At 31.3% G+C, this 11,282-nt stretch overlaps 1 protein-coding gene across 3 annotated transcripts in view; it reads right to left on the bottom strand.

Moving 5' to 3' along the window:
- Window positions 1-11,282, bottom strand: part of bif (bifocal) — a 148,349-nt gene that overhangs the window by 121,571 nt on the left and 15,496 nt on the right. The gene's annotated exons all lie outside the window — the stretch shown is intronic.

Raw genomic sequence — 11,282 nt, forward strand, 5'->3', positions numbered from 1 at the left:
AAACGAAAAACGACAGGACTTTTTGAATGCCCTGGTATTGAAAAAATAATATTAATTATATTTTCAATCATCAAACTTTGCGTTTAAGGCTGTAATAATCATAATAAAATTGATTTGTCTCTTCAAGTACTGAAAGAAGCTAACAAAGAAAACTAAGTAAAGAAAAAAGAATCACTTATTATTACCTAATTTCTACTAACTATATCAATAACATAAAACTAGAAACATTTGAAAAGTAAGGTGTCTATTTTTAATGGATTACTTTTAGCATCGGAAACATGAAATTGTATCGAATAGATTAGAAAAAAATATTTACAATATGACTGTTATATCTACTTATATCATAGTAAAACCCATCAGCGTATCTCTCATGGTACAATAAAACTCATACACTATATCTGTTTGTAAATTATATCAATACATACTAAATAACCAAGTATTGAATGTACTCCATATTCCCTGGACTGGTCAGTAAGTTATAGCAATAGAAAATGTACAGTTAAAGCTTCGATAATTTTCACAAAAACTTAAAAACTGGAAGGGCCATAAATAAATAACAAATTAAAGATGAAGTAAATAAATGTAATGCCAAAACAGATGGAGAAAAAAAAATAGGGAGGTAAAGAGAGGGAGAGGGAGAGAGAAAGAGAGAGAGAAATGGTAATTAAACCGTCCTTGATACACCCCATTATTTTAACAGAAGATAGAAAGAAACAGTTTCACTTAAATTTAAAAAAATTGGCCCATATGGTAGGAATATAGATAGGATCAATTCTCTCTGAGAATACGGTTATTATAGAAACTTTTACTTGCACTTTTAAAAGCATTCAGAAGATATGCAATTGAAACAATATTTGGGCCTTCCTCCCAACAAGAGACTTGGTAAAAGCGATACTAACTAGCTATCATCCATCAACCAAGTGGTTATAATACTCCTGTACGACCGACGTAGTGTGAAAGGATTTTTTAAGCAGAACGCAATTAAGCTATAATTATTGAAATATTTGCTAGTACTTATGATAAAAAAATCAATATTCTATTGTATAAAAAATATTAAAAAATGAAGAACGGCCATATTAATTAAAAAAGCCCTCCAGTAGTTTCTCGGATAACGCTAAGAACTAAGGTGAGTGTTTTTCCAGTTCTAATGGTAGGTAACCAGCTAGGTAACTAGCTGCAATAGCAAAAAAAGAAAATTTCGTTTCCAGACCAAAATGAAGAAGTCATTACTAATACTGTGCATTCCTATAATGTATTAAAGAATATCTAAGAGATGGGAAGATGAAAAAGTGAGAGGAGACAGTTGTCTTGGCCATGTCGACGGGCGGTGTAAGTTGACGGGGTAACAGTTACTGGTACCTGCCCTGGCAGTGTGCCAGCCACCGCACTGTCTGCTATCCACCCGCCCCCCTCATCTTCATTCAAGTCGTGTACCCTGGGAATGCCCGGAACAGTATGAATGAATCTATCCTTAAGCCGAGATATTTTCCCATATTCCTTCGAATTTCAAAAATGTCGCTGCGTTGGCTTAATATAAAAAATAAATAATTTTTACTCATTTCTATAAGACAGGTAGAGGTATTCAGCATTCTTCTTAAAATTGTCACATACTTATGAAAAGCAGATAGCACGAACAAAAATTATCAGTTCTAGATGAGTAGTTCTGCATGACTCAATATCATTTGAAGAGAGAAATAAAAACAACCACAAATTAATATATAACCAAAATATACACGCCAATAGACTAATTATTAAATTTGAAGTGATTGTCCGGAAAGTGACTCTAATGGGAGGGTACAGTTCCATCCTGAAGCAACATTAACGTCCAAATGGACCAACGTTCTTAAAATAAATTAACAAAAATGACCATCCTTAGATGAGTATAGTATTTGTAACAAAACTATAAGGTAATATTACTTTTTAGAGTCTATCAGACACCCAAACATGTTTTAGAATATTTCATTTAATCTCCTTGCAAAGTGAGTATATACATATAAGACTTACTAATACACTTAGTATTTCGAATGTTAATCAAGAGACCACTAGAAGTACAATATCTGCTCCGGTGCGCTTATTACAAAACTTTTGCTTTATACTTTACACTGAGTTTAAAATTAATCCTTGCTCGTTTCAAAAAAGACAACTCTTTTATTCATAATGAAAATACTTAGAGTTACTGTTTCTATTTACAGGTCCAAATAAAAAAAAAATATTACTATATCTATTATGTAGTAACAGCTTGACAGTAATGAGAACGTTTCGAATATTGTTATAATAATAATGAATTTAATTTGGTTTTAAAAAATAAATAAGAAGTCAAATAGTTTAAACATTTAATTTTTTTTTAAATAAATACTATTTTCTTTATATAACAGCTCTTACTTTGTTATATAACAAAATGCAAATTATAGAACCAGTATCCTGGAATAGGAATTAAATTAAATAAGACACCTAATACAAAAAATAACAGGTGGGTCCACTTCCAGGACTTTCCTTATATCTTTGTGTACGAATTCTAATACAAAAATTGTAAGTTTTTTTTTGGGCCAAGACTCCCATTGGAGTCCTATACTGCCTAATCATATTGGGGGTAAAGTTCTTCATTTTGTGGGACCGCCACTCAATGAAAAAAGTCAACGTCCCAGGCCGGATTCGAACCGGCACCGCCAATAGACATCAAATTGGTAAAGACTGTGTCTTAACCACTGACCTACGGGCGGCCCTAAAATTGTAAGTTGTATTCTTCACTAAAATTGGATCGATATTCCTTTGTTTACACCACAGCCGAACTAAGTACACCAATGAAGAAATAGGCAGGGTGTTTCGCAATACTTGTTCACGCTCCCTCGCTAAGCATAACCACTTTTTTTAGAATTTCAATTCGATTATTGCTGGCACAAAACAATGACATTTGTTACATATTTTCAGGAATATTGTATGTTTTCAAAACTTCTCTAGTATACCTATGTCTAGAATTGCCATTGGAATGTGGAGCTTCTTTTAACGGATTCTAAAAGCATATTAAGCATATTCGTTTAAGACGAATTCACATCGAACACTTTTTCGATCAAAAGAATCCAGTAAGGGTCAATGGGCTAAAAACAAAAAGAAAAGGCTTTTGATGATTTGGCAAGATCAAAAAAATTATCGAACAAAATCGTTTTATAAATCAATTTGCAATATGAATATGCCATCACAATTTGATTTTCCTTGGCAGGCCAAAAAGACTGAAATTACTGACATGATGATGAAGCCTCAGTTAATAAATGACTCAATTATGACGAAATCTTACCAAAAATTGAATTCTGAAACAAATTTGTTCTTTAAAAGGTCTTCTGATTTTCCGCACCGTTTGCACGCAAATCTTCCGAAATTGTTTTTTTGGCGATTTGCGCTTCCAAGACGCATCTTTCATCAAAAAGGTTTCCTATATAAATTGGTCTCTCTAAATCTGAAATAATTTCAGAATCCTTAAAAAAGTACCCCATTCCATCGGAAAAGCTGAGTTAGGGTCGTTGTAGAATATTAGAAAATCAACGACACCATCGAAACATAGCAAAGTTATGACCCAGCGAAAATCAAAATTAAAAACATTTTAGGTGTTATAGGGGTGAACCTATAATACTTGAACATCCTGCTTAGAAGAGGGGAGGTGACATACCCTGCTCTCCTAAAAAGTGACGCTAAAAAATAGGGAGTTAGCCACGCCCCCGGAGCTCGAGTTTAGATTAGGTTAATAGGAAGGCTCCGCAGTTGTAGTCTAAACCGAAACAGAAGCATGCAGTGATTGGCTCCAACCCCTCGGACACGTGCATGGAATACTACATCAAATGGCTTTCAGACCATATTGGCTTCACTTTTCTAGGCAACTTATCATCTTCATTTTACTCCATACTTTCAGTAGTACATACCTACTAAAGCAGATCCAATATTTATTCAAGTCGATTCTGCCTGAGAGAATCTCACGGTGGAAAGTTAAGGAGGAAACATGAGAAAAAAAAATATGCAAAAGTAAGGACTCTTTTTTATCTCAGACTAGAGGCTAGTAAACATCAAACAATTATCAAGTTCTGATAAACTCAATTTATCTTCGTGTAACAGATAACACTATGAATATGGAATCTACTCATTACGTTACCTTGTAATGAATTTTCCGAAATGCGAAAGAAAGAAAATAATTATCTATTAAAGTTGTACAAGACCGAAGGCAATCGAGGACATCGCACTTTACTCACGGAATAATAAAAAAGAAATAAAATTCTAAAATAATAGAAAAAAAATATTTGATAGAAAATAACAAAGTAACCTACATAGAATAGTAGAAATATGTTTGTGAGAAAAATAACACAAATTAAAAAAATTGATTTTTATATATTATCTATGAAAATATTGCAATGTGCAGTATTCCCTAGTTTACCATTAATGGTTGTTTTATTATAAAAACAACTTTATTATCAGCACCACGATATCTTCTACTCTAGAAATGTAATTGGAGTTCTATCAATGGGTGCACTCTCCACAAGAGTTTTTTTAATACAATTTTGAATACAGTTGTTAATATCAATAAATAAATTATAAACATATATATTATCAACACTAGAGAATCTTTTAATAATAAAAAACTTTTTTTATGTTTTCATCATCTTTTTCAATTATTTTGAAAGCAGTCTATCAACTAATCGTACAGGAGCCCGGTGCATGAAATCCATCTCATAGTGCTTCCGTCTGCATTTAAAAATTAGTTTCTATCACACTTAACACAAAAACGCAATTATGGCGGTTCTAAGACTCTTACTAATTAGATAATTAATTTAATGAAATAATAAATTAGAAAGTTTCGTTGGAATAGGTATTTTTTCAGTTTTTCGCACATAAGTCCTAAGCGGTAGATCTTAGTGAAAATAATGTAATAAAACAAATTAAGGAACATTAAATTATGCGTCGAAAGAATACCATGAAGTAATAATTTGTTCAAGTGGTATGGTCGTAAACCACTGTCCAGGTTGTACATTAACTTCAAAAAAGTCAGCAACTGGAATATGGAACAACCGGAACATGTGGTTTACTACCATAGAAATTATTACTCATTCGACGCATAATTTAATGTTTTTCAATTTTTTGCATTGATTTTTTTGTTCAACAAGATCCACCGTTCAGAACTACACGAACGAAACTTTCTAATTCGTTATTTGATTAAATTAATTATCTAATTATTAACCGTTTTAGGACCGTCAGGAATGCGGGACCGAGTCAGGTTTGGATTTATAAGTAGTCCTGAACCTCAGTTCTGGCGGATGCACCGTTTAGTAGATATCTTATCGAAAAGAAAAAAAAGAAGAAAGAAAAAAAAAAACCTAATTCGTTTCTTTCTTATATTAACTTCCTAATTAGTGAGAGTTTTGAACGGCCAGAAATGCGTTCCCGTGTTAAGCGAAATAGAAACTAATTATTTGTAGATGCATATTCTGGCGTTGGTAGATGGACTTCATGCGTCGGCCTCCGATACTAAAGGATTAGATTACTATTTTCTATAATATTGCACATTCAAATTGGGTACTATTTTTATTAATCTTTTATTATTTACTAACTGAAGTTTGATTTTAACATTTATTCTGTCTAATCTAGGCGTTTCCAAATAATTAAATTTTTCCAATTTTTTCATGCAAATCTCATTTTAATAGAGTAGAAAACAAAAAAATAAAAACATGAGTTTTCATTAGTTAGAATAGGGGAATTACTATACATAACTTTATAATTCACAGTTTAACTGGTAAAACAATTGGCATAACAGAAGGTGTGAAAGGGATTCTAAGAGGTATGTAATATGGGTCGCGACCATAACAGCTAAGAAGCGTAGGATCATAGGAGCCAAAAGTTCAACCCAGACTTAAGCCTGATGCGCTGATATTGGGCCCATAATGTTAAACAGTATGTTATTTGAAAATTTCTTGGAAGGCAAAAGGTCGTTAGCAAGTAGCATTAGCATAGGCTATCATTAGAAGGCATCATTCCTTGCTTCATCATCGCTTCTCTTGAATAACTGCATCCATCTTCGATATTACAGCACGGCCCGTGTAAAGTTCAAACACATGAGGCAACATTCGCGAATGTTACTCCTTCGTTAAATTTCTTTTTTCTTTTGTCTCCAAAAATATCCATTGTCCATTAATATTAATTTTTAAATTATTTGCTTTAACATGTAAGAACCTTTTTTATTCTACTTGAGAGCTTAAACGCAGCTATAGCAGTATTGAATAATATTGCACTAATTATAATAATATAATCATTATTATTATTGGAAGAATATAAATAATTACTCTAATAATAAAAATTTCATTGTAAATTTAATGAACTACACATCAAGGGAAGACTAAATTAGTAATATACATCAGAATTTCAATATATTCTACAGCATGTAAATCACTTAAACAAAACAGAAAAGCCTAACTTTTAATGAGTAAACTTTCTTCTTAATATAAGAAACTCAACAAAAAATATTTCATTTCAAATTCATCCATTGTTACTATTTTAGGTTTCTCTATTTTTCATTTTTTATGTTTGCATGCACTAAGCCAAATATAACTTTAGAATTTAACCAGCCTAATAGATGGCTGATGAACTAAGCTAGAAAAGAAATTCAAGTAAATGCATAAAAAATACAAAAATAAGTACTTGATTACTTTTTCCGTCACTTTTCCCATTACCTTCAACAACTATATTACCCATATGTATTACTACCCTTGTTTTTATAATCTTATTTTTTCAAACTGGGAAAATATTTCCCTTTAAGTTAATTATCAAGTTTTATCATGCCAACATTCACTCATTTTCTATTAAAACTAACTATTAGAGCTGGTTACTTATTTCAAATATACAAAATTAAACATACTTTTGGGGAAGTTTTCTGTAACTTAAGCATTTAAGCCATTTATTTACTAGAGCCATTTACATTGCGATATCATTTCATGTATGTAAGTATATATAAATAAGAAATTTCAGTTTCATACAACAGGTTTATGGTTTTTTTAGCTACGAGGGACGCTTTGGAACAATATATTTTTTTCTTTTAATCAAGAATACACTAGAATTTTGTTTCAGGTACAAACAACTGCAGGAACAAGCATTAATTTCTGCTTTGGAGACATTAAGTCTTAACTATGCATTAAGAGTTCATCTACTCCTCCTAGACCGCAATAACTCTCCTTCGCACATTGCTCCCTAAGTGCCAGCCATAAATGAAAAACCCATAAAGCTCCTAGGGCTAACGGTAATGGAGCCGAATAAAAAGCGCATTTCCTCCAAGGAGGCCATTAGATATGCCATGTCGTTGACACTAATTGCTTCCTGCCGGGGAGGAGTGTGTCAAGTGTCTTCAGGAATCCTTGCTACCGCCGAACTGGCATCTTCTTTGCTTGAACCTCGTTGAAATGTTAGGTCAAATCTAAGACTGGGTAAAAAAATCGATACAGAAATCTTTTTTCGGATAACCTTCAGATATAAAATCAGAAGTAAAAACCTAGAGTGATGGGAGCTAGGTTTTTATTTTTTAAAACAATTTATTATTTTTCTGTCGCTATAAAAATTCTTATATTAGCGTTGCTGCAGAAGCGAATAACCATTACTAACTTTTTTCTTGCCAAGTGTGTTTTATTCCACACAATAACAGTCATCTACACAATCAAGAGAGATTGGGGACGCTCGGCTCTATCCGATTTTCCATTCTCCAGCCTGCTCCTCTATTCTCCATTTTCCTCTTTTTAGTTAATTATCGAATTCTTTCATAGGTGATGTTTATATATTATTATTGTTAATTATAGGGAATGGTTAATTATTTAAAATTAAAGGTATTTCAGAGGAAAATTCGACATTTAAGTCGTGTTAAACTATTTCAATGGGGATGAAAATTTATCTGGTATCAAAGATCATTTAATTGTACATTTATATACCTGTTTTTGAGAAAAAAAAAAAAAAAAAGGCAAAAAATTGATTCGAAAAGGAAAAAAAAGTACTGCTCCTTCCGTTCAGTCATTTTAATCTATATTGTTCCTGCTACATCCCAGAGATATACAGGCCTTAAATACACAATTTCAGCTTCACATGAATTTTCGTTTAGGACTAGGCTTTTCACACACAGACCAATTTGGGACACTTGGATATTTGGACTTAAGGACATCAAAACTGGTATTTCTGCCGGATAATCGAATTTGAAATTTTGCACTATTACAATACTTCCCTATACTAAAAATTCCATATATAGGCAAGTTAAAAAAAAAAAAAGAGTCGACAAAAGGTTCAATCTCATTATGTTAATCTTGATCGATACCGCAGTCAGAAATTGAGCACCGAATGAACTGCCCGGTATTTTAGGCTTTGTTGTGTATTTAGGCTGTGACGAAAGAATAATTTTTTCTGGCTCCATCAAGCCCTCCCAGCAGTAGAGAAATTTCGCATGCTTAGATAGACAAGTTATAAGTGGTCTTTAAGTTAAAAAAAAATAATATGTCGTTAAATAAAAATAAATAGTTCAATCTATAACATTCGAATCTCACCCAAAATGTAAATTCTTGTGGACTTAATATTAGCAAACAAAATTAAAAGCAAAATAATATTAAGTTCAATAGTCAATGAATTAATTTATTATATTAAATTACTGTACAAATAAATCATATTTTAGAGGCCAAAAAGGTTGTAGGACGTACTGAAAAAGAAGAGAATCCTTCATGGCATGAGTAAGGAAATAACATAATTTCAAATAGTGTACATTTGCTAAAATATGAGCCGTAATAGAGCTATTTGCCTTTAATAGTTTCCGAGAAATATCTTTTTAAAAAGCAACATTTCATAAAAAATTTACTGAAAGATCATGTGAATTTATTTTAAGAAATATATATCTTAAAAACAGTTCGAAGTACAGATGTATATTATAACTAAAATTAAAGCTAGTTAAATGTACTGTAAAGTAATTTATGACACTTATCTTCGTAGAAGTAGAAAATTTTATGTTATTTGCTAAAATAAATTAATTTCTGTTTGTTCGAACAAAATTTCATGTTCACAATTTTTATTCATATTCAAATATCATAAAAACTGCTACCCTTACGAAGATACGTGACATAAACTGCTTCAAATTCAAAGAATTTTTAAAAAGCTATATCTCGAGAACTATTGAATGTAAATAGCTCTATTACGGCTCATATTTTAGCAAATGTACACAACTTGAAATAATGTTCTCTTAGGTTTTCTTGTATTGTTGGTAGTTCCAATGATATAAAGCTCCTAATGAAAAAAAGTTTTTTTTAACGTTTAGAACAGCCACCATTTTTAATTCCCCCTACCTATACTTGGCAGACTCATCCATCTAGACTAGTAATTATACAGTTTTTATTAAAGTAATCAAACATAAGGGTGAAATTACTGCTTTTTTTTCTCCCCGGCTTTTGTACTATGTCCACAACTTCTTCTGTCTTTACATATTAATTTATTTATGTCGAAGTTTTAACTTTTTTTGAACATTTTATTTTTCAATTTCGATTAAATTGTTTTGTTTTTTGACTAGCTATACAACAATTGCAGTGACCATAGTTCTGCATTCATATTAGCATATAACTCTATTTTGAGAATAAATATGTATGTTAAAAAATATCCTTGGAAGAATTGGAAAAACAACAACATATTATAACAATTTAACAATGATTTGAAAGGAGAAATATTGTTCCATAACCATCCAAATAATTGCCAAAATTTAATGTAAATATTTTTTACATCAAAACTTTAGGGATCCCTTATCGAGCAAGGGTCTCTAAATGCTTGATAAAGGTGTTCGTTCGATTCCCATCAAATCAATAAATATTTATTTGCAGGCACTTTCCCAGCCTGATTATATATAACAGCAACCTCAGAGGAACCTGTAAGCGTTTAATGCTAAAAACCAGTACACCACAACTTAGGCAGGTACATCCAGACAAAAAACGACAGAGCAGAAAATAATATAATCAATTATGATTATATAAAACCTAATGGGAACATTTAAAATCTTTTATTAAATATATGAGGTTCCAATGGAGTAAATAATTAAGTTCATCTAAACCATAATTTGAAAAACCTGAATAAACAACATTCACAAACGATTAGAACACGAAAAACTGGTTTCCCTGGAGAACGCTAAAACAAGCTTAGTAGACCATTTCGCTTCCAAAAAACAAGTGAAATGAAATTTAACAAAAATATGAATGACGAATTAAATGAAAACTAATAGCGAGGCAACTAACAATAAACATCTGATTACTAAGACAATAGGTTCACTTTTGCGGTCGAGTAAGGAGTTATTGAATTCAGATTTTTAAAAAAGATTACGAATATGAGGATCTGGAAATATAAGTTGGTAGCTATGTTATAATTTAGGTAAAAATACACTGCAAAAACATTATTTGTATTCCTTTTTTTCCAGGAAGGATAGGGATCAAGGGGTCAAACTATGAATTTTTCGGTATTTTAGGAAACGCGTACTTAAAAAAAAAATCAACAGTCTATAGATATGAGATGCAGATAGTTGACCGTATATTACTGATTGGAGAAGATGGTCGGGGGGTGCGGTCAGCAAAGAAAAACATAAATAAACAAAAAAAATATTTATTTATGCCGAAGTTTCCACCAGAGTTTCAGGTCATCAGGAAGTCAAGCGGGGAATGTTGGATAATACTGATGGTTTTCCCCCATCTTCTCCAATCAGTCTATAGATATGAATTTATATTTAATTTTTTTTTTTTTTAAGTAGGCTATTAGCCATTAATTTTAATTTCTAGTCACAATTTTTAAACTGTGGAAATCCAAATCAAAATGTATTTCTTCATCTGTTGACAAAATATTTAAACCAGAATAGTATATTTGGTTTAACAAGAATTTCAAGTATGATGATTTAATGAAATAATATTCATTAAATTGCTTCTCTTCACTAACTTACTGAGCTTTGAGGTTTTTGTTTAATGCAATACGAACTTCGTCCTAGTTTCTTTTCTGTTCAAAAGTGTTTTCGTTCGATAAATGGAAATGAAGACGAGAATAAGTTAATTTAAATAAAATATTATTTTTTTATAATCTTTAAATTTCTTTCTTGAGACTGGCAATTTTTTTACTAAATAATTCAACACACTATCCAAATTTTAGTCTCAAAACATTTATTTCATTTACACGTCCAACGTTTCGGCCAATTCGGCCATCTTCAGGGACATCTATTACAAAAGTTTCCATTATTTGTATGATCCTACAATCTATTCAATTATTTA

Source organism: Halyomorpha halys, unplaced genomic scaffold (genome assembly GCF_000696795.3).
Source record: "Halyomorpha halys isolate HHAL.00 unplaced genomic scaffold, Hhal_1.1 Scaffold374.1, whole genome shotgun sequence".
Lineage (NCBI taxonomy): Eukaryota > Metazoa > Arthropoda > Insecta > Hemiptera > Pentatomidae > Halyomorpha > Halyomorpha halys.